Here is a 24,525-nt window from a genome sequence, read left to right as displayed (position 1 = left end):
CAATCAGAAACACGAAGCAGAAGAGTTATTTTTTCCTGCCTCTAAATGTTGAGGTCAAAATATGTCTGTAATCATCCCAATGTGTATGGAGACATAGGAGAACATGGAGCTGCTTCTACAGGCAGAACACAAAACTCTTGTAGTAGCAGCAATTTTTTTTAAGCCAGTGTGCATGGAGCCAAAATATCCAATCCTGGACTGTTACACTATATTACCAAAAGTATTGGGACACCCACCTTTACACGCACATGAACTTTAATGGCATCCCAGTCTTTGTCCGTATGGTTCAATATTGAGTTGGCCCATCCTTTGCAGCTATAACAGCTTCAGCTCTTCTGGGAAGGCTGTCTACAATGTTTAGGAGTTTGTCTATGGGACTGTTTGACCATTCTTCCAGAAGTACATTTGCTAGGTCAGGCACTGATGTTGGATGAGAAGGCCTGGTTTGCAGCCTCTGCACTAACTCATCCCAAAGGTGTTCTATCAGATTGAGGTCAGGACTCTGTGCAGGCTAGTCAAGTTCCTTCACCCTAAACTCACTCATCCATGTTTCTATAACCCTTGCCTTTGGCACTGGTGTGCAATCATGTTGAAATAAGAAGGGGCCACCCCCAAACTGTTCCCACAAAGTTAGGAGCATGACATTTTCCAAATTGTCTTGGTATGCTGACATCTTAAGAGTTCCCTTTACTGGAACTAAGGGGCCAAGCCCAACCCCTGAAAAACAACCCCACACCATAATCCCCCTTCACCAAATGATTTGGGGCAGTGCACAAAGCAAGGTATATAAAGACATAGATGAGCGAGTTTGGGGTGGAGGAACTTGACTGGTCTGCACAGACTCCTGACCTCAACCCAATATAGAACACCTTTAGCATGAATTTGAGTGGAGACTGCAAGCCAGGCCTTCTCATCCAACATCAGTGCATGATCTCCCAAATGCACTTCTGTAAGAATGGTCAAACATTCCCATAGACACCCTCCTAAACCTTGTGGCCGGTCTTCCCAGAAAAGAAGAAGTTGTTATAGCTGCAAAGGGTGGGGCCAACTGAATATTGAACCTTCCGGACTAAAGGCCCATACACACGATACGAAAATCAGAAGTAAAATTTTGTCCAAATGATCTGACGACTTTTGGATCATTAGTATTGTGCATTTGATAGCTGATTTAGATTTTTGTCTGAGAAAGCTGGATGTGCAAACTATAAAATTTTTATCGTAGGTGAACTCAGAAAAAAACTATTCAACACATTACATCACTTCTGAAGTTGTATTCTGTCAGACGAGAATTTTCGTATGGTGAGTAACCTCTTCACTTTCCATATGAGACTAGCATGTCACAAAAAAGGGACAAACTGTCGTCAGAAAATCTGATGGTGTGTACGAGGCTTAAGACTGGGATGCCAGCAAAGTTCATGTGCTTGTAAAGGCAGGTGTCCCAATACTTTTGGTAATATAGTGTATGTCTAAACTACATAAATGAAATCATAATAATGGAGATATATTTCATCTCCTGGTTGTCTCTATATATCTCCAATATCAGACATTTCTCTAAAGCTGGGTATAAAAATGTAAAAAATGAAATATTTGCACTAAAAAACATGAACAACTTTGTGAAAATCGAATGAATGGAAACCAGCCGCCAGCAGGAAGTCTGATATAGAAGTACAAATAGTATAATGGGATTTTTATATACAGCTTACCTGTAAAATCCTTTTCTTGAGAGTACATCACGGGACACAAGAGCTTCATTACATAGTGGTTATATAGGCACCTCTGGTGATTGGACACTGGTTAACCCCAATTAAGGAGAATTCCTCCCCTATATAACCCCTCCCATATAGGAGTCACCTCAGTTTTGTAGCAAAGCAATAAGAAACCACGTAAAACCCAAGAGGGCCGTGAGCCCTGTGTCCCGTGATGTACTCTCAAGAAAAGGATTTTACAGGGAAGCTGTATATAAAAATCCCATTTTCTTGATCATACATCATGGGACACAGGAGCTTCATTACATAGTGGGATGTCCCATAGCAATGCTCAGATTGAGGGGAGGGAGACACAGATCATAATTATAGACCGCCAGGGACCTGAGGACCTAAACTGCAGCCTGCAGTACACTGCGCCCGAAGGCGATATCCTCTTGCCCTCTGACATCCACCTGATAGAATCTGGTGAATGTGTGGACTGATGACAAAGTCGCAGCCTTACAGATCTGAGCCAGGGAGGCCTGGTGATGCACTGCCCAAGAAGCACTAACAGCCCTAGTAGAGTGCGCTTTCACTTGAAAAGGAGGAATCTTCCCCTTTACACTATAGGCCTGAGAAATAACTTGTCTGATCCACCTTGAGAGAGTGGATTTTGACACCGCCTGGCCCTTCCTAGGGCCTTCTGGCAAAATAAATAAGCAATTAGTTTTCCTTATCTGAGTAGTTGCTTGAAGATAAATACTGATTGCTCTAACCACATCCAAAGTGTGCAAAGATTCTTCTTCTGCGGACTGTGGGTCTGGAATAAAGGATGGTAGGATTACGTCTTGATTCAAATGGAATCCCGAAACCACCTTAGGTAGAAAGGACCTGTTGGGGCGCATGACCACCCGGTGCTTATGAATAATTAGATACGGCTCCTTGCTGGAAAGAGCTGCCAGCTCTGATACTCTTCTAGCCGTGGATATGGCTACCAAGAAGACCATTTTTTTAGTCAGGAGAACTAATGAAGCCAGATGCAAAGGTTCAAATGGTTGCCCCTGCAAAGCCGAGAGAACCAAATTCAGATCCCATGGGCATACCGGAGGTTTAACTGGTGGTCTCATCCGCATGGCCCCCTGGATAAAAGCCCGTACCAGGGAATGCGATGCAAGTGGCTCTTGAAAAAACACTGACAGGGCCGAAATCTGCACCTTGATAGTGCTTATGGCCAAATTCATTTCTAGGCCTGACTGGAGAAAGGCCAAGATCCTGCTAATGACATACTTTCTAGGATGCCATTTCCTGAGTTCACACCAGGAAACATATGCCCTCCAGATTTTGTAATAAATAAGCCTGGAGGCCGGCTTTCTGGTATTGACCAGAGTAGAAAGGACTGGCCCCGGAAAGGCCACTGTCTAAGCAGCCAAACCGTCAAATTCAGACTGCGTAAAGCAGGATGGTAGATTGGACCCTGTGAGAGCAGATCTGGCCGGAGAGGGAGGATCCATGGCCTGCCTACTGCCAACTTCATGATCTCTACGTACCATGGTCGCCTGGGCCAAGCCGGGGCCACCAAAAAGGACCGACTTTGTCTCCCTCTTGACTCTTCCCAGGAACCGCGACAGAAGCGGGCTCGGGGGGAAGGCATAGATCAGATTGTACTGATCCCAGGGAACTGTCAGAGCATCTGACCCCTGAGCAAGTGTATCTCTTGTCCTTGACACAAAATTGTCCAGTTTCCTGTTGAACCTGGATGCAAACAGATCTACGTCTGGAGTACCCCACCTGTGACATATAATCCGAAACACATCGGGGTGCAGAGCCCATCTTCCTGGGCACAACTTCTGGCGGCTTCAGAAAAACCGCCTGCCAATTTTCCACTCCTGGAATGAAGACTGCAGAAAGACACAGAACATGCTTTTCTGCCCAGACAAGTATGCGATTCACCTCTTTTTTGGGCCACCAGATCCTGGTACCGCCCTGGTGATTGATATAAGCCACTGCTGTGGCATTGTCCGACTGAACCGAACCGGGAGACCTCGTAGTCTGTAAGACCACTTTATGAGAGCCATATAAACTGCCCGGATCTCCAAGACATTTATGGGCAATAGCTTCTTGATCGCAGACCATTCCCCTGTGAGCATGTCTCCTCCAATACTGCTCCCCAGCCTAACAGGCTGGCATCTGTTGTGATAATCTTCCATGGAAGAGGAAAAAAAGTTTTGCCCTCCAGCAAATTCTTGGTTTGTAACCACCAGACGAGACTTTGCGTGTCCCTGGGGACAGACGCATAGGAAGATCCAAGGCCTGGGGCTTCCTGTTCCAAGCCGCAAGGATGCATCTTTGCAGAGGCTTTGAGTGAAAACTGGGCGAATGGGACGGCCTCGAAGGAGGTGACCATTTTCCCTAACAGTCTCATGCACAACCGAATGGGGGAAGATCTTCTGCCCAGAATTAGGCGCACCAGATCCCCAATGGCCAAGGCCTTTTGGCCTTGGAAGAAACACCTTGCCCTGAGTGGTGTTGATGATCATGCTCAGGTATTCAAGCCTGGTGTCAAGCTGTAGGGACGATCTTTCTAGGTTTATGATCCAACCTAGGCGTTCCAGGTGTTCTAGCATTCTGGTGACGCTGCGGTTCAAGAACGCTGCCGTTTTCTCCATGAGAAGCAAATCGTCTAGATAAGCCATGACGGCTATACCCTGAGCTCTTAGGTTTGCCTAGAGAGGGTCCAGAATCTTTGTGAAGACTCGAGGGGCCGTAGCAAGCCCGAACGGCAAGGCCACACATTGAAAATGGCGCCGCTCCACCGCGGACCTTAGAAATTTTGGTGTGCGGGAAAATTCGGCACATGGAGATATGCATCTTTGATATCTATTGATGCCATAAATTCTCCCCCTTGCAGGGAGGAGACCACAGTGCGGATTGACTGCATTCGGAAGGACCGGATGCGTAAAAACCGGTTCAGATCTAAGATAGGTCTGACACTACCATTCGGCTTTGAAAAGGTGAAGAGATTCGAGTAAAACCCTGAACCCTGTTTTTTTGGGTCCACTTCTACTATCACCCCTTGGGATAGTAAGTGATCTAAGGCCCGAAATAGCGTTTTTTGCTTTACTGGATCCTTGGGGATCCTTGACCTTAGAAAGCGAGAAGGTGGAATCTCCTGAAACTCTAGCCTGTAGCCCAGAGATACCGAAGAGATCAACCACTTGTCCCGGATCTCTTACCGCCAGGCTCCTGCAAACCGCAGGAGCCTTCCCCCCACTCGGCCGAGCGGGGGCGCCCCTTCACAAGGAAGCTTTTGGGCTTTGCTTGGCAGGCTTTCGCCCCCAAGTCTTTTCCTGTCCCTGGGCTCGGCCTTGAGCCTTTCCTGTAGAGGAGGGTTGAGAAGGTCGTCGCCACTGCTTAGAGCTTGATGCTCCGGGAGAGTGAGCACGCCTGAATGAAGGATGCTTGCTCCTTTTGACTGGAAGGAGAGTAGATTTACCCCCTTTTTTTTTTTTTTTTTGGACGAATTTGTCTAATTCTTCTCCAAACAAATGTTCCCCTTTAAACGGGAACCCAATCAAATGCTTCTTGCATGACAGCTCAGATGCCCAATTCTTTAGCCATAGGGCCCTTCGCATGTGTACCAACATGAGGGACAAACGTGATGCTTGTTGGACAGCATTAAAAATCGCATCAATCATAAAACACAGAATATGAGGCAGTTCTGCATAACTTTCTACTTCCTCACTGGGAAGGATCCCAAGCATCTGCTTAACCTGTTCCTTGAGGAACTGACACAACCCCACGGCTGCGACTGTAGGTTGCACCACAGCGCCAGTCATGGAAAGGAGGCTTTAATAAGGTTTCCAGATTCTTATCAGCTGGATCCTTAAATACCTGTGCAATATCCAAGGGACAAGTCAGGTTTCATTCACGCAAGAAACAGCCGCATCAACAGATGGGACCCGCCACTTCTTGGTGAAACTTTCCTCCACAGGATAATGCATGGAAAACCTTTTTAGGAGGAGCAAACAGTTTTATCGGGATGTCCCCAATCCTTATACAACAATCCCTCCATTAAGGGATGAATTGGAAAGGAATAGGCAGTCTGTGGGGCTTTCCTGACTCCCAGGAAAGAAATAGAGGACATAGCGACTTCAGCAGCAGGCATTCTGAATGTGGTACGCACCAATTCAGTATAATACTGCACCTGTTTTCTGAGTGCCTGGGAGGAGGGGACTCTCTCCTCTTCCTCTGATTCATTCGACTGCTCATGATCCCCATCCCAAGATAGGGATCTCTCCTCATTTTCAGAAAAATCATCTGAGAGAGGAATTTCAGCAGAGGGAGGGGATCTACCCCTTTTCCTGCTATATTTCAGGGAAGCAGAAATAAAATTCATTATTTTCCCTTCAAAACCCTCCAATGTAGCCCTCAGGGAGTACCTCAGTGCCATAACCCGGGGCTGAGACATTAGGAGAGGCTGCAAACCTAACAGGTGCACTGACTCATCTTGAGAGGCTGGCTCCAGTCTTGCAGGGGGATGGTAACTTACAGGCACTCTTTTAGAACCCCTGGTGATTTGCCAGTGCCTTTGCTACCTCCCCCTGAAACCCTCTTACGAGGAGACATAGTCCTAAGCTACAAAGCAGAGGTACTAGTACAAAGTGCAATCACTGTTGTGTTTAAAGTCTCACAATAAATATATATGCTTAAACTGCACAACCTGATGCTGAGTAGGTGTCTAGGTTTGCCTGGATCCAATCACATGGATGCTTACTGCCCACAGCTCCTGTGTCTCCACTTACAGCCCCCTGACGCTCTGGACTTTTTTAAAACTGCCGCCTGGCGCCTGTGCATTACATTGCCGTGCATACCAACGTGCACGGCTCACAACCACACTCCCCCCTCCTCCATTAGGCCGGGAACACGCACGAGGACAGCGGGATCCAGGGGGGGAAGGAGAACTCCACCGGAGCTGCGTGGGACCCCCAGACTACGTGGGACCCCTGTGTTACCTTGTTGTGGCAGGGATTGCAGTGGAGACGTGAGACAGCTGGAGAACCAGGCTTCACTGAGCGTGTGTACTGAAAGGCATGTAAGTATGCATCAGGCTGCTCTTACTCCCTCTAGTGGTGGAAACCAGGTAAGACATGCAACTACTCACAATGAAGAAATCCATCATATAATAATATATAGGATTAACTTCCCTTACCTGTCCCCGCCGCAGGAATTGCTGAACCAGACAAATTCCAGCCTTCCCCCATCACGGCGGGCAGTGTTAGCCAACCTTCAGGTTTATCTGGGACTCTTTCTTGGAAGAGTCTCCTACCTGGGCCATGTAAAAAGCTCTGTCCAGAAACGTTCGTGCGCTCTGTATAAACAGTACACCAAGTCTGGTTTTCCCAGAGCCAAGTCTTCCAAAGGAGAGGACTTACAGGCTAAACCTCGTTTCTTCGGCTGACGAGGCCCGGGTACCATACCATCTTGGGAGTCAAATATCGGCCCGAGGTATGGATCTGGTTTGTTGTAGCCCTTAGGCCCCTGCAGGGACCTGCATAGAGCTAAAGTTTTACGTGACCAACCACTATAGACACTGGCGAAAAAACTGAGGTGCCTCCCATATGGGAGGGGTTATATAGGGGAGGAATTTTCCTTAATTGGGGTCAACCAGTGTCCAATCACCAGAGGTGCCTATATAACCCACTATGTAATGAAGCTCCTGTGTCCCGTGATGTATGATCAAGAAAATATAATTCTATGTATAGAGCCCTACACTTAGTGACACAATGGGGGTTATTTACGAAAGGCAAATCCCCTTGGCACTACAAGTGCACTTGGAAGTTGCAGTTGCTGTAGATCTGAGGGGGACATGCAAGGAAAATAAAATACAGCATTTTAGCTTGCACATGATTGGATGACAAAATCAGCAGAGCTTCCCCTCAGATTTACAGCACTTGCACTTCCAAGTGCACTTTCAGTGCAATTTCAAGTGTACTTTGCACTTGTAGTGCAAAGTGGATTTGCCTTTCCTAAATAACCCCCAATGTGTGATGAGACAAATGAGAAATCTGCAACCTACAATGTGTCCGAATACCAACACTTCTAATGTAGATGTGATAACTCCACCAATAGTGATCAATAATAAAAATGTAATTGACTACAAAAAATTCACTTTCATACATGTGAGGAAGGGCAGATCTTCTCCAACTTATTCACAGCTACTTCAGTCTATATAACATATAATGTGCAAAAATACAATATCACCCGAGGTGTCCAGACAATGGCCGCCATCACATTACATAGAAAGGAAAAAGCCTCCATGTCACTGCCTGGACTCCATCATACACGGCTGCAGTCTGGAGTGGTGTGTGCTCTGAGTTCTGTGTATACTCGTGTATATGATGGAAGTGTACAATCTGTGATTATATATATTTAAGGATGATGCACTATGGAGGCATTTTCTTTTCTATGTAAAGTGATTGCGGCCATTGTCTGGATACCTCGGGTGATATTGGAGATACTACCTGGAGGTCTGACATTCCGTGGCACAGTCTGTTCTCATCGGAAGCCGGCTTGAGCAGAGTGGCGCTGCTGGAAGGATATAAACAAGCGTGTCTGGGTCTTGCTTGTGGGGACAAACCTTTTGGTAAGTGACCCGTTTGGTCACTGGTGCGGGGGAGGTTGATTGAAGTTGCTGCAAAGAGGTCACAATTGATTAGCATTGATTTAAACCATCTGGATAAATCTCTGGGACTTCTTATTTCTGTTACTGCACAAGTCACTGTATGGTGATTGGAGATGGAAGTAGTGGTGAATGGTTTGAAGGAAATCTGCTTTTTTACCTTTATCATTTTTCTCTTGATGTTTTCAATTTTTTAAGATAACTTTGTTGCTCTTCATGTTTGTTTATTTTTGCATATTATAAGTTATATAGATGGAATTAGCTGTGAATAGGCTGTAGGAGATCTGCCCTTCCTCACATGTATGAAAGTGTATTTTTGTAGTGAATGGAATTGTTACATCTGATCACTATTGGTGGAATTATTACTGTATTGATTGGCGTATAACACTCACTTTTTCACCATGAAAATCAGGTGCAAATAGTGTGTGCGTGTTATACGCCAATACTTCAATTTTAGATGCCTCGGAGGGGACAGGGAGGGGGTGGGACGAGAGCCGTCAGATTACTACAGTGAGAATCCCCTATTTACTTGGTGGCCTCTGTAATAGGAAGTCCCGTCTCCTGGGCCACCATTGGACCACTGTTCTGTCTATCATAGGAGATTCTCACTGTATGTAATCTGTTGGCGCTCGTCCCACCCCCTCCCTGTCCCCTCTAGGCTGCAGATGGGCATCGATCAGGCTGCATTGATGGCAATGGTGAGGCTGCAGATGGGCACTGACCCTTATTTTGCTTCAAAGTTCCTTATTTAAAATGTATGTTTTTTTTCCTGCAACTTCCTTCTTAAAATGAATGTGCGTGTTATACGCCGATAAATACGTACATCTAGTATAATATGGAAGACTGCAGCACTAGTATATAACATTCACACAATATAAATGTGAAAATATAACAATAAAAGTGAGACTCCTCATCACAAAACTCCCTATAAGTGTATATATAACAATGGTATGGAGACTATTTCTCTGATAACTAATGAAGAGAATTTATAATCAGCATATATAAAATTAGTGCAGCAATATTAGTACAAATTTTCAAAAAGCATCCAAATAAAGAACGGTAATAATAAAATCTGCTCCACACCGTAAGATCAAATCCTCCACCATGATGTTCAAAGGGAATCCCAAAGTACAATGGTGTCACTTTTAGTCAATGAAGTTTCCACAACATGAGTGAGACTTCTGTGACCATCAAAGTGAATCCCCACAACTGAATCCAAGACTTAGCAGAAGGTTGGAGGTGAAAGCCTAGAGGTCAGTGTGAGTGTGTATGGTCCAATCCCCATACAGGAATAATGAATGGATCACACCACCTCATCCACTTCTCATGTCACATTTAGTAATTGGGATCCACAAAAAGAGAAATCCTCCAATAGTGTAGATGATCGATCGTGTTTTATAAAGTGATCTAATATTAATGATTCCAATAAAGAAAAATGAGTTCCATTCATGTAGGGAATAGTTAAATTCATTCCTGAGTAAGGATGAGCCGAACACCCCCCCGGTTTTGTTCGCAACAGACCTAAACTTTGAACGTTCAAAATCAAAAGTGCTATTTTTAAAGGCTAATTTGCAAGTTATTGTCCTAAAAAATGTTTGGGGACCCGGGTCCTGCCCCAGGGGACATGGATCAGTGCAAAAAAAGTTTTAAAAAGGGCAGTTTTTTCGGGAGCAGTAATTTTAATAATGCTTAAAGTGAAACAATAAAAGTGTAATATTCCTTAAAATTTCGTACCTGGGGGGTGTCTATAGTATGCCTGTGAAGGGGCGCATGTTTCCCGTGCTTAGAACTATCCCTGCACAAAATGTCATTTCTGCAGGAAAAAAAGTCATTTAAAATCACTCGCGGCTAATGAATTGTTGGCTCCCCATAATACAGAAAAGTCATTGATAAAAACAAAAAAGCATGGGGTTCCCAAGCATGGGGTTCCCCCAAATTCAATTACCAGGCCCTTCAGGTCTGGTATGGATATTAAGGGGAACCCCGTGTCAATTTTTTTTTTTTAAATGACGTGGGGTTCCCCCTAAACATCCATACCAAAGGGTCTGGTATGAATTTTAAGGAGAATTCCATGGCAAATTTAAAAAAAAACATGGCATGGAGTTCCCACTAAAAATCCATACCAGACCCTTTATCTGAGCACACAACCTGGCAGGCCGCAGGAAAAGAGGGGGGATGAGAGAGTGCCCCCCCTCCTGAACCGTACCAGATGGCCTCAACATTGGGATGATGCTTTGGGGGTCACAGACTCCTCAAAGCACCTTGTCCCCATGTTGATGAGGACAAGGGCCTCATCCCCACAACCCTGGCCAGTGGTTGTGGGGGTCTGTGGGCAGGGGGCTTATCAGAATCTGGAAGCCCCCTTTAACAAGGGGACCCCCAGATCCCACCCCCTGTTTGAAATGGTAATGGAAAGGGGGTACAAAAGTACCCCTACCATTTCACAAAGAAAGTGTAACAGAATGTTAAAGACAAACACACCTTTGAAAAAGTCCTTTATTAAAAAAAAAAAAAAAAAAAAAAAATTCCAGCGGTGGTAATCCACTCTTGCTATCCAATGACGGATGATCACCTCTCTGGGGTCCAGTGATGGGGGATTTCTCCGTCCAGTGTAGCGCAGTCCATCCATCCTTCCTATGTCTCCACTGGTGGAGACACTGCAGGATCCTGGCAGCCTGAAATTTCTTATATGAGGAGGGCGGGGCCACCCATCACCTGACCCCACCCCCCTCTGATGCAAGTGGGGAAGCCTGGCTTCCCCAATGAGGCGTGGGTGACCCCACCCCCCTCTGATGTAACAGAAACCTGTATATTTGTATCTTGCATATTAGCCTTTAAAATGAGCACTTTAGATTTCTCCCATAGACTTGTACAGGGTGTTCCCGGCTTTTCAAATTTGCTGCGAACACCCCAAATTGTTCACTGTTTGGTGAACAGGCAATGTTCGACTCGAACTCAAAGCTCATCCCTATTCCTGGGGGAGAAATTCATTTTCTTCTGGTAACATTCTTCTCTTCTACAGATTGTCTATAAATATCCAATCCTGGACTGTTCTGTCCAAACTAGATAAATCAAATAATAATAACGGAGAAATATTTTATATCATGTTTGTCTCTACATATCACCAATTTATTTAACCCTCTCCCACCGGGCACTTTCACCCCCTTCCAGCCCAGGCCAATTTTCAGCTTTCAGTACTCACACTTTGAATGACAATTACTCAGTCATACAATATTGTACCCATAGGACATTTTTGCCTTTTTTCCCACACAAATTGAGTTTTCTTTTGGCGGTATTTAATCAGCACTGGGTTTCTATTTTTTGCACTATAAATAAAAAAAGACCAAACATTTTGTAACAAAATGCATTTTTCTTAATTTCTGTTATACAATTTTGCAAATTAGTAATTGTCTTAATACATTTTGACAAAAAATGAATCCTGCTCCATATCTTTGGTAAAAAATAACCCAATTCAGTGGATATTATTTGGTCTTTGTGAAGGTTATAGAGTCTTCATTGGTGCCGATCACTGAAAATTGATCACACCTGATGTACTGAGGACCTATCTCATTTCTTGACACTCAGACTCCATTCACACAGGGGCAACTTTGGATCCGACTTCAAGTTGCTTCAAGTCGTGCTACATGTAAAAAACAATGTAAGTGACTTCAGAAAAGGTTCCTGTACTACTTCTATCCGACTTCTAGGTGACTGGTACCCATTGATTTCAATGGAAGTCGCCTCCAAGTTGGATCTCCATCTATATTGAGGCGACAATGTCACCTCTCACAGAATAATCAGCTCTCGAGAGGGAACTCCGCGCCAAATTTTAAATAAAAAACTGCCATGGGTTCCATACCAGGCCCTTAGGTCTGGTATGGATTTTAAGGGGAACCATGGGGGAGCTGTCATATGATGGCCTCCCAGAACTAGCATTCACTATTCATTCAGCTATAGCATGGTCAGCAAGTGGTTAAAGTTGGATATGAAATAAAGAAATGAAATATCTGAATTAAAAACAAAATAAAATGTGTCATCTCCAAGGCCTCGGGCACACTGGATGTTTTCTCATCTCTCCTAGAAGTCGTCCTCCTGGCAGCATTTTAGCCAAAAAAGCCTTAAGATTGTAAATGTATGTCATGTATTGAGCAGCATTTACCTGTGTCAAGCATTTGGGCATTTTCCTGTCATTGGCAGAATAAATCATTTATTATGTCCATTGAAATAAATGAAGACTCAGGTGCTGAACTCGCCTATCATTACCAGGAGTTTAGACACATTTACATGCGTTTACACTCATCAAGTGTTTCTATGACAAAACTCTGCTGCTCCTGGACACACCGGAGATGATTTTTCTGCCTCTAAACTCTCCGGTCACTAAACTCCTCTAATAGTTTCTGTGTGAATGGACACATAGGATAACATGGGGGAGATTAGAGGCAGGAAAAAATGCCACCCCTAGGAGCAAAATCATCCGGTGTGCATGAGGCCTGATAGTGAGAACCAGAAACCAGCAGGAAGACCGATATACATCCAATAGTACAATATGGAAGACTGCAGCTCTAGTATATAACATTCACACAATATAAATGTGAATATATAACACTAAAAGTGAGACTCCTCATCACAACATTTCTTCTAAGTGAATATATAACAATGGGATTGAGACTATTTCACTGATAATTAATAGAAAGAACATATAAAAAGCATATATACAAACCACAGAGGCAATGAAATACCACCAAATGAAAGCTCTATTTGTGGAAAAGATGACGTAACTTTTGTTTGGGTACAATGTTGCACGACCGCGCAATTGTCAGTTAAATTGAAGTGCCGAATCGCAAACAAATGGTCCGGTCATTGAGCAACCAAATCTTCCGGGGATGAAGAGGTTAATAATCTTCTGTAAAACTGCAGGTGATGAATATAAACACATAACACAATTAGTGATTTGTATAGTTATAGTGTAAAAGTAAAACATCCGGTGCAATCCAAAATTCTTCAAATACCACCAATCACCACTAAGGACATGTGAACTCCTATCAAACATTTACACCTCATAGTTAGAAGAGATCTCGCTGCACTTATGGGTGAGGCCCTCATAAAAGTCTCCTGGACTGAAGAGTCCCGGTCTGGGAGAAGAGATTGAAGATTCCCCTGAGGAAGAAATACTCTGGCTTGGGCCGTGTCTAGGATTAGATCCAGATACTCCAAGTGACGGGTCACACTGCTGACTCCATGGAGGGCACCACTTTTTAACAAACTCTCAAACAATTACAAGGATGGCAGGTTGCTTGGGAGTCACAATGAGCTTGTCAGGATTTCCCATTCTCCATAAAGGAAGACTGCAACCAGAAGATGCACTGGAAAGGCCTTGGTGTTCTTAGGAGCCCCTAAGGAGCCTAGACTGGGGAGAGCACTGGTGGAGGGGACTGGCTGTTCTCCAAGGTGTAAAGTGGTGCTCATCACATGACTAAGGTTACTTACACACTGAGGAGCTTTACAGTCACTATAGCAAAGCTCCTCTCCTCTCATTCCAGTGAGAAATCCCGAGGGCTCTCACACTGGAGCGGTGCGCTGGCAGGACACTCAAAATGTCCTACAAGCAGCATCTTTGAGGCGCTGTAGTAGCGGGGTATATACCATTCCTACAGCACCTCTGCCCACTTATAACCCTTTTTGTCCGTTAGCGGGGGTTAAAATCGCCCCACTAGTGGCTGAAGAGTGCTGCAAAAATGTCAGCGAGGCACCACCAAAAATAGCGATGGTTTACTGCTAACACCCGCCCCTCCCCCAGTGTGAAGGTGCCCTCTGAGTGTTTATGTTGGGGGTAATGGCAGAAGACGGATTCCTCAGGTACAGGTTCATCTCTCATGGGATTTAGAGACTCGTCATCCAATAGAGTCTAGATCAGTGCTTCTCAACCAGGGGCTCCGCGGGAGGTCCCCAGGGGCTCCGCGGTGATCTGACTGTCAGTTTCAGGCAGCTGACAGAAGGATCGCAGACACAGGCAGAGATAGGCAGAGAAGTGTCTGGCACCCTATTGGCTGTAGTGCGCTGTTTCCCCTCAGCCCTTCCTCCTCCTCCTCTCCTGTCCTTCCCCAGTGCTTGTAAGTGACATTATCTGGGTGGACAGGATAGGAGGAGGAGGGGCGGAGGGGGAACAGAGCGCCACTGGAGGAGATATGAAACAAGCGCTGAAGTGTCCCCCGCTGTGTCCCCCCACAATGTGCCCAACAGACTGTCCCCTACCCCATGTGATGTCCCCTACCCCATGTGATGTCCCCTGTCTCATGTGATGTCCCCTGCACCATGTAATGCCCCATGTCATGTCCCCTGCCCCATGTAATGTTCCCTGTCTAATGTAATGTCCTGTCATGTGCTGTGCCCCATGTAATGTGTTTTTGCAGCAATTTGTGTTTTTTTTTTTATCTGCAAATTGCAGTAAAATCAGGTGCACAAAAATCAAAACAGATCAAAAGCAAAAACTGCACAGGTGAGTACCGAGCCCTTATGCTGACCACACCGATCAATTCTCAGATGAGAATATTCAGACAAAAATCTTTGTACATTCGCTGAATGAAAGAATTTTCTTTGAAATTTTCACTTCTATTTAACATTCTGTTTTTAAAATGAAAACCACAAACACCGTCTGAGAATTCCTTTCACTAAGAAGTTTTCTATTTCCACATTTTCCCGTCACTGTGATTGAAAATCAACGTCAAATTCACCCACTTTTATTTTTTTTATTTTGTTTTTTTTAAAGGTTATTAATCGATTAATCGACACAATAATCAGCCAACTAATGGACTATGAGAATAATGGTTAGTTGCGGCCCTAGTGATCTGCAATATAAGAAATGTTTGTAGAGTAGAGAGAAGACATCCGTCCTCCGAGGACACCAGCAAAACACTGAGGCATGCTGGGAGTAGGAGGGATTATCCCGCCCACAATTCTCTCATTTGTCAGATTCTCCTGTAGGTGGCAGTATAACCCAAACTTATCTGAACTGCTGTGTCCCTCATTGGATGAGAAGGAAAGAGAAGTGTGCTCTGATTGGTGGGTTTGGGACATCACAGAACAGATCTTACAGGACAAATGACCAATGAGGAGGAATATTTCCTGTTATATAATCTGATATCTCCCATCATCCTCCATTGTGCAGTGTCACTTCTTAGTTGGTAAAGTCCTACAAGAAGGTGACAGGATGGTGTCAGGTCCATCACACACAGTACAATCTGACCATACAATCTTTGTACAATCAGCTTTATATCTTCCAGAACCTCGTAATATGAGGACCTACCTAAACCATCATATCAGTCTCTACAATCAGACAGATCCTCACTCTACATACTTGTTGGAAGATCGGACAGAGATTGTACAATCCGATTGTAATGTGTGTGGTGAGATTAATAGATATCCTGGAGGATGCCGGGAAATAGTGTGAGAGAATTCTGCTGAGATCTGATGACTGTTTATATTCTCTCTTCTAGGATTAACGACTTCCGCTTGTCAGAGGAATCAAGAAGAGAACTAGAAAATCCGAAAAATCTCCGACCAGAAATTAAGATTTGTTAATTATGACCCCGGAGGAGGAGATTCGGCTACAGCTGTGAATGGAGGAGGGGGAGGATCCATCAGCCTGGGAGCCCCCAAATCAGGGGACAGAGGAGCCCTTGAAGAGTGCTGGGGGGACCCCGATGGGGGATGGGATGGAGGTTTCTGGTACTATTCCTGTATACTATCACACACTTCATGTATTCATCATTACATACACAGCAGGGATTGGGATTCCATTCTCTAGAATACGGAGGGACATTCTATATATAATGGATAGAAATAGAGAAGCAGCTATTAGTTTGGTGATATTATTGGGGGACATTAATGGGGCGCAGACCATATACTGCACATCATATCACAGGACATTCCGGGGTCTTCATACCATTTAATGTGGAATAAAATTGTAATAAATAAAATGTCATTTTATCTACCATAATGCCATGAGAGGGACGCAGCCCTTAAAGAAATAAGGTTCAGGCGGGGGGAGGGGACATTCAGGAGGGTCGTACAACATCTCATTTCTTACAGATGTAAAAAGCTACCCTGTTTCCCCAAAAATAAGACCTAGCATGATTGTCAGTGATGGCTGCAATATAAGCCCTACCCCTCCAAATAAGCCCTACCCTGTTTCCTCGAGAATAAGCCCTACCCTGAAAATTAGACCTACAATGACTTTAACTAGGGCTTATTTGGGGGGTAGGGCTTATATTGCAGCCATCACCGACAATCATGCTAGGGCTTATTTTTGGGAAAACGGGGTATAGGTAGCAGAGTAGAATAATTACAGATAGATATGGTAGCCGGATCACTGCGTAACCTCTCACAAATTAAGAGAAATCCCAGTGTGAAGCAACAATGAGGATACTAGGATTTGCATCTAGGGGGTTCCTATGGTAGATGCCAAGAAACTTTAGAGACTGACGACAGATCCACTTAAAGGGATTTTTATTTGCAAAAAACATTGTTAACAAACAGTCTCTCAGTATCGGGTCAGAGGATTAGGAGGAAAGTTCAGGTACTCTTATGCCGCGTACACACGATCCGACTGTCTAGCGGACTTAGCCCGGCGGACAAACCACCGGACTTTGAAGCGGAGGTCCGCCGGACTTTCCGAACGAGTGGACCTGCCCACACACAACCTGACTATGGCGGGAGTCCGCCGTACTTTTGAAATGAATGGACTTGCCCACACACGGAGGAAAGTCCTTCATTTTGAACGCAGCTCCAGGTAGACAGAACTAGCGCAGGAGGTCAATGTCGCAGCGTCAAGATTGACAAGTCACTGACCCCGTCACCTGGTATGGACTTAAAAGGGAAGCCCTATGCTGAAAAAAGGGCATGGAGGTCCCCCCGGTCCGTATTAGACCCTTATCCGAGCACGCAACCCGGTCAGTCAGGAAAGGGGGTGGGAACGATCGAGCACCCCCCTGAGCCATACCAGGCCACGTGCCCTCAACATGGGGGGGGTGCTTTGGGAAGGGCCCCCCACCCCAAAGCACCTTGTCCCCATGTTGATGAGGACAAGGGCCTCTTTCCGACAACCCTGGCCGTTGGTTGTCGGGGTCTGCGGGTGATGGGGTTTATCGGAATCCGGGAGCCCCCTTTAATAAGGGGGCCCCCCACCCTATGTGAATGAGTATAGGGTATGATGTACCCTTACCCATTCACCTGGTGAAAAAAAATAAAAATGACACAAGGGTTTAAAATAATTTATTGCACAGCTCTGGGGTCTTCTTCCGTCTTGGGGGGTCTTCTCGCCGGACTTCTCCTCTATCTGCACTAGCTCTTTTACCAGCGGAGGAGCCCAGCTTTCTTCTTAGTTGCCGCCCGGGGGTCTTCTTCCGACTTCGGGGGTCTTGCCCCCCTCTTTGATTCTTTTTGCCGGCCTCCGCTTTCTTCCTTTAGCTCTTTTACTAGCAGTGGCCCGGTCTTCTGTCACCGCCGCCTCTTCTTCCGACTTCGGGGGTCTTGTCCCCCTCTTCGATTCTTCTTGCCGGGCCTCCGCTCCTTCTTCCAGCTCTTTTACTAGCGGTGGCCCGGTCTTTGGTCGCCGCTGCCTTCTCTTCTTGTTCTTCTTCCTTGAGATGTTGACTCAACGCTCTCTCTTGCTGCAATGACAGTGATGCGGTGTGCAGCGACTTATATAGGGACATCACCGGGTGATGTCCCCGCCCATTGTGAAGTCACAGTCCCAGAGGATGCTGGGACTGTTATGGCCTGGTTTGGCTCAGGAGGGGGGGGGGGCGCTCGCTCGTTCCCACCCCCTTTTGTGACCGACCGAGTTGCGTGCTCGGATAAGGGTCTTATATGGACCTTGGGGGGACCCCCACGCCGTTTTTTCAGCGTAGGGCTTCACCTTTAAGTTCATACCAGGTGACGGGGCTAGCGACGTGTCAATCTCGCCGCCGAAGGTGGCAACATTGACCTCCTGCGCTAGTCTCGTCTACCTGGAGCCGCGTTCAAAATGACCGGACTTTCCTCCGTGTGCGGGAAAGTCCGTTCATTTCAAAAGTCCGGCGGACTAGCACACAGACGGCCGGATTGTACACCGGACTCGTAGTCCGGCGTACAATTTTTGAGTCAAAACTACTTGCTATGTCTGCCGGAATTTTGGGGAAAAAAAAGTCTGCCGGAGCCCACACACGGGCGGACCAGAGTCCGCCGGATAGTCTGATCGTGTGTACGTGACATTAGTGTCAAAGTCAATAATAAAGAACTCTCTTACTTTGAGTCACATTATATATGAAATGTTCAGTTTTATCTTCTTCATTACAAAACAGAATCCCCCGTCCTGTCCTGGTGTATTACTTCATCTGTGATCATCCATTCTCCTCTGGGGTCGGCTTTGTTCACATTTATATCTCATCCAGAGCAATGTCCCCTCCCCCTCCTCCATTCACAGCAATGTCCCCTCCCCCTCCTCCATTCACAGCAATGTCCCCTCTGCCATTCACAGCAATGTCCCCTCCTCCATTCACGGCAATGACCCCCCTCCTCTTTTCACATCAATGTCCCCTCCTCCATTCACAGCAATGTCCCCTCCCCCCTCCTCCATTCACAGCAATGTCCCCTCCCCCTCCTCCATTCACAGCAATGTCCCCTCCTCCATTCAAAGCAATGTCCCCTCCCCCTCCTCCATTCACACCAATGTCCCCCTCCTCCATTCACACCAATGTCCCCTCCTCCATTCACAGCAATGTCCCCCTCCCCCTCCTCCATTCACACCAATGTCCCCTCCCCCTCCTCCATTCACAGCAATGTCCCCTCCCCCTCCTCCATTCACACCAATGTCCCCTCCTCCATTCACAGCAATGTCCCCCTCCTCCATTCACAGCAATGTCCCCTCCTTCATTCACACCAATGTCCCCTCCCCCCTCCTCCATTCACAGCAATGTCCCCTCTTCCATTCACAGCAATGTCCCCTCCCCCCTCCTCCATTCACACCAATGTCCCCTCCTCCATTCACACCAATGTCCCCTCCCCCCTCCTCCATTTACAGCAATGTCCCCCTCCTCCATTCACATCATTGTCCCCCTCCCCCATTCGCAGCAATGTCCCCTCCTCCATTCACAGCAATGTCCCCTCCTCCATTCACAGCAATGTCCCCTCCACCCTCCCAGCCATTCACAGCTTGATGATCACTCACGTTGAACAGTCTCTCTCTCACAAGGCCTAGCAACCAACAAGGTGCTTAACCCAGGAACAAGTCTCTGCGACAGACGTTGTTGTAGAACATACAAGGATAAGTCTCTGCCACAGACGTTGTTGTAGAACATGTAGGAAACTAGAATTTGTAGAACATTCATGTGGTACCAGTATCTTTCAGGCGGTTTGGCGATACCCACGAGATTGGATTCACTTAGGTCCCTCAGCCTTGCCAGGCTCTTGCTAAGAAGCCAACCCATACCTGGCCTTCTTCTGAAGAGTCCTCCCCTGGATAGCTACGAAGTTGCTGGGTCTTTCCACGACCGGAGACGGCACCGGACCACCTCAGAATCCTTTCCTTAGTTTTTTTGTCTCGGGCTAGCCAGCTCCAAGACATAAAGTTGGGTGGATCCTTCCTGGGGGCTGGTCAGGAGGACCAGGACCATGGAGTCAGAACATACTTCTGGACCGGAACCCCGAACCACGCAACATCCGCATCTTAAGTACCCTCTCCCAGAAAGCACAGCAAGAGTGACACTCCCACTTGGCGGGCTCCGAGAGAAAGTAACCTTAAAGCACCCAACCAGACTGTGGATTCATGCCTGTCAGAAGAGACAGTGCCCCCTATGGCCAGGCTGAACACCCTGCAGTCCAGTCAGACTGATGCTGAGGTCAAAATTTGGAATAATTATACCCAAACCAAACTGCAGTTCAGGTGTAAAATTACATTTCAAAACATAGCGAGTGCTCTTCAGGAGCCGGCGCTACATATATATAATAATAATAATATCACTGCATAATAGCTGCTTCTCCATTTTGAATTCCTTTACAATATAGAATGTCACTCAGTCCTTTAGAAAATGAAATCACAATCCCTGCTGTGTATGTAATGATGAATACATGAAGTGTGTGATAGTATATAGGAATAGTACCAGAAACCTCCATCCCATCCCCCATCGGGGTCCCCCCAGCACTCTTCAAGGGCTCCTCTGTCCCCTGATTTGGGGGCTCCCAGGCTGAGGGATCTTCTGATGAGTCCTCCTGTATTGTCCTCCTCCAGACACAGCTTCATACAAACCCCCTTCTCATCTCTCCTGCAGGGAGAGTATAACAGGCGTGATATTCTGCATATACAGACAGATTTTACTGTTATGGGTTTAGTAAAAAAAAATATTCTACTTCTAGCACACTAGAGGGTGCTACACTAGCATTGCCTCACTAGTATATACTGTATATATTTGACAGGATATCATCTGTGACAACTCTACAAGACCCATGGTCCTACCTAAGGGTGGTGATCACCTCCCCTTTTCTCTGGTTTTATTCACCGGAGATCCTCGTGTCCTCATTGTTGCTTCACACTCGGATTTCTCTCTCTGGAGCTTTAATTAGTGAGAGGTTACTCGGTGATCCGGCTACCATACCTATCTGTAATTATTCTACTCTGCTACCTATAGCTTTTTACATCTGTTTTATCCTGTATTCAAATATCCTCCCCATTTTGCATTGTCTATCTTGGGAGGCCAGCTAACACACAGGCAGTAGCCAACCTGCACATGCTCAGTTGTGTCTTTTATGCTGAAAATAAAAAAAAATTTTGAGCACCGAGCATGTCATTGGCACAGCACCAATCAGCGCTGGCCGGATCGCGGGTGAGGGTATACTGATACAGATGAAGTTTCATCAGAGCAGAGTGAAATCTCTTCCTACATGAACACTCTGGAATCGCTGGGACCCGGCAGTCTACCACAATATACTGAAGGGGAATTTTTTTTAAATATAGCGGCAGTATTTGGATATAAAAAGAAGAGTTAGGAGCTGTGTGCACTGTGGGGGGTGATTCGTTTTTATATTGCTGGGTTTAATAAAGCTTTAAGTGTAGGTAATTTGGCAGGTTTGGTTGACAACCAAGGCTGTGTTTTGGTTTATCTGGGTCAGGTGAGCGACTCAGGGAGGATGGTATGACTCACAGGAAACATCTCTAAAGTGGAAGTAAACCCATCGATTTAAACAGTTAAAAAAAAGGCATGCCGGGAATGCTAACTGCACATTGGCTGTGCTCTCAGACAAACTATCAAACCATCCAATGGCTGGTGTTATAACGAATCACATGTGCAGCACCATAGCAGTTGAAGATTAAACAGACAAAGATGGCAGCTTCCTTGGCTGAAAACGATAGGGGAGTTTACTTCCACTTTAAGACCTTCCCCTATTTCTAGAAACTAGTGGAAGATTCTAGAAGAATGAGAGTGGAGGGGAGGAGGAGCTGTTTGGAGTATTCATGAGGGCCCTGACCAATCCCCAACAGATTGGTTGGTGGGAGGCAGGCCCCCTCAAATACTCTGGGTAAGCCCAGCTGGGGTGGTGTGGAGTTCGGGTGGAAGATGGAGATGTAGTGTTAGGCTGTCGGTGGCCCCGGAGGGGTGCCCCCTAGTTTGGGTGGTGACCTTGAGCCTTGGCATAGATGCGTAAGGAACCTCCTTTATGATGCATGAGGGTGCAACGGGCACGGGGGCAAGTAAAAGACAGCAGAACACTGCCAGGCAAATCTCCATTAAAAAAGACAGCCACATGGGCTGGTGAGTGTTGCAGCGGAGAGGCGTACCTGAGAGGAGTGGGTGAGAGGAGTCTGGGATGTATGCAGAGTCAGTCTGGGAAGACTGTAAAGTTTTAGCCAGGAGAGCTGGTGAAAGGGATAGCTGCAACCAGGTGGGCTGGCAGTGCCTGAAGAGGTGGTACTGGGATCACTAGCCGCAGGAGGACAGCTGGGCACTAGGACTTTTTGCTACACTACCAGAGGGGCCCGCGGTCTCCGCCCATAAAGGGGGGTTGCTATAGATCTAACTGAGCCTTTGTTAGATCATCCAAATGGTGCCAGCTGGTCCTGGGAGTTGTAGTTCTACAAGCAAGATTTTACTGGAGGTGGAAAGAGAAGAGTGTGTACAGGCTGTATATAGTTGTGTCCCTGAAGAGTTTTGCTATTACCTTGATGAAGTGGGCATCCCATAAATACCCTCAACCCATCCAAATTCAATACTCCTAATAAAATACAAAACCAAAGCTACAAGGACTGATTCTTGTCTCCAGTGTGTGTGGAAGATTCTGTGTGTCAGGCTGTGCAGGGTGGGAGATACCTTTACTCATCAGTGGCTCCTGCGGGGGTAGCACTATATATGGGTGTAGCGCCGGCTCCTGAAGAGCATGCTCTATGTGTTTTTCAAATTTAAGGTTACACCTGAACTGCAGTTTGGTTTGGGTACAATTGTCTAGATTTGGACCTCAGCATCAGTCTGACTGGACTATGGGATGTTCGGCCTGGCCACAGGGGGCTAGTTAGGTTTTTAAGTTACTCTCACTTGGAGCCCGCCCAGTGGGAGTGGCTCTCTTGCTGTGCTTTCTGTGAGAGGGTACTTAAGATGCGGATGTCTCGGGGTTCAGGTCTAGAAGGATGTGCTAACTCCATGGTCCTGGTCCTCCTGACCAGCCCCCAGGAAGGCTATGGCCTGGGGTGCAGATCCACCCGATTTTGATGTCTCGGGGCTGGCTAGCACGAGGCAAGGAAACTAAAGGAGGATTCTGAGGTGTTTGGGTGCCATCTCCATTTTTGGGAGAGACCCGGTGACTTCACGCTATCTAGGGGAGAAGTCTTCAGAAGAAGACCATGTATGGGTTGGTTTCTTAGTAAGAGCATGGAGGAGCTGAAGTACCCAAGAGAATCCGGTCTCATGGATATCGCCAAGCTGATTGAAAGATCCAGGTATCCCACGAGTGTTCTACAAGTTTAGTTTCCCTACATGTTCTACAACAACGTCTGTGGCAGAGACTTTCCTGATTTAAGCACCTTGTTGGTCGCTAGGCCTTGTGAGAGAGGGACTGTCCAACTCGAGTGATCATCCAGTTGTGAATGGCTCTTCTCTGGATGCAGTCAAAGTAAGAAAATGTTCCAATATTGACTTTGACACTGAGAATACCTGAACTTCCTTTCCATCCAATTTAAGAGACTGTTCATTGTCTACTTTTTTGCAAATAAAATCCCTTTAAGTGGATCTGTTGTCAGTCTCTCAAGTTACTGGGCCATCTACCACGGGACACCCCTAGACGTGAAGTGAGAAGAAAAAGAAGGTAACAGTAAGCCCAATATAACCAGCAGCTCCTTCGGGGGGTTAGTGCTACATAGGGGTGTTGCCCGGGATATCCCACAAACTCGTTGTTTGCCGGCGGCCTGCGATTGCGGCAAGTAGAACCAAAACGGGGAGACATTTCCCTGCTCTGCCTAGCAACATGACAGGGATCTACTGCTCCCTGTCATTGGGAGGAGTGATCTCTGTCATGTAGCGAGCCCATCCTCCTACAGTTCGAACACATCCAGGGAATACACTTAAGCCCTTGATCTCCCCCTAGTGTTTAACCCCTTCCTGCCAGTGACAGTTATGCAGTAATCATTGCATTTTTATAGCACTGATCACTGTATAAATGCCAATGGTCCCAAAAGTATATATATATATATATATATATATATATATATATATATATATATATATATATATATATAGATATATATCTGTCCGCCGTAATGTTGCACGCCTGCTAAATATCGCAGCTTGCTGCCATTACTAGTAAAAAAAAGGCAAACAAAATGCCATAAATCTATCCCCTATTTTGTAAACGCTATAACTTTTGCACAAACCAATCAATATACGCTTATTGCGATTTTTTTTACCAAAAATATGTAGAAGAATACGCATCGGCCTAAACTGAGGAAGGAATTTGTTTTTTGTTTTTCTAAATTTGGTGATATTATAGCAAAAGAGTAAAAAATATATATATTTTTTTTCAAAATTGTCGCTCTTTTTTTGTTTATAGCGCAAAAAATAAAAAACGCAGAGGTGATCAAATACCACCAAAAGAAAGCTCTGTTTGTGGGGAAAAAAGAACGTCAATTGTGTTTGTGTACAG

The 24,525-nt window shown here is 45.9% G+C and overlaps 1 protein-coding gene and 1 long non-coding RNA gene across 2 annotated transcripts in view; both read left to right on the top strand.

The window, feature by feature from the left end:
* The window catches only part of LOC143942631 (NACHT, LRR and PYD domains-containing protein 12-like), a 1,996,551-nt gene that overhangs the window by 1,557,112 nt on the left and 414,914 nt on the right, over positions 1 to 24,525 (top strand). The gene's annotated exons all lie outside the window — the stretch shown is intronic.
* LOC143942640 (uncharacterized) lies at positions 1,223 to 22,629 on the top strand. Its single transcript, XR_013264813.1, has 2 exons — positions 1,223 to 1,299; positions 15,858 to 22,629. It is a non-coding gene; the product is annotated as an uncharacterized LOC143942640 (long non-coding RNA).

The sequence above is a fragment of the Lithobates pipiens genome, unplaced genomic scaffold (assembly GCF_037356315.1).
Source record: "Lithobates pipiens isolate NorthernLeopardFrog02 unplaced genomic scaffold, aLitPip1_a1.2 Scaffold_30, whole genome shotgun sequence".
Taxonomy (NCBI): domain Eukaryota; kingdom Metazoa; phylum Chordata; class Amphibia; order Anura; family Ranidae; genus Lithobates; species Lithobates pipiens.
This window is presented reverse-complemented; position numbering and strand designations above follow the sequence as displayed.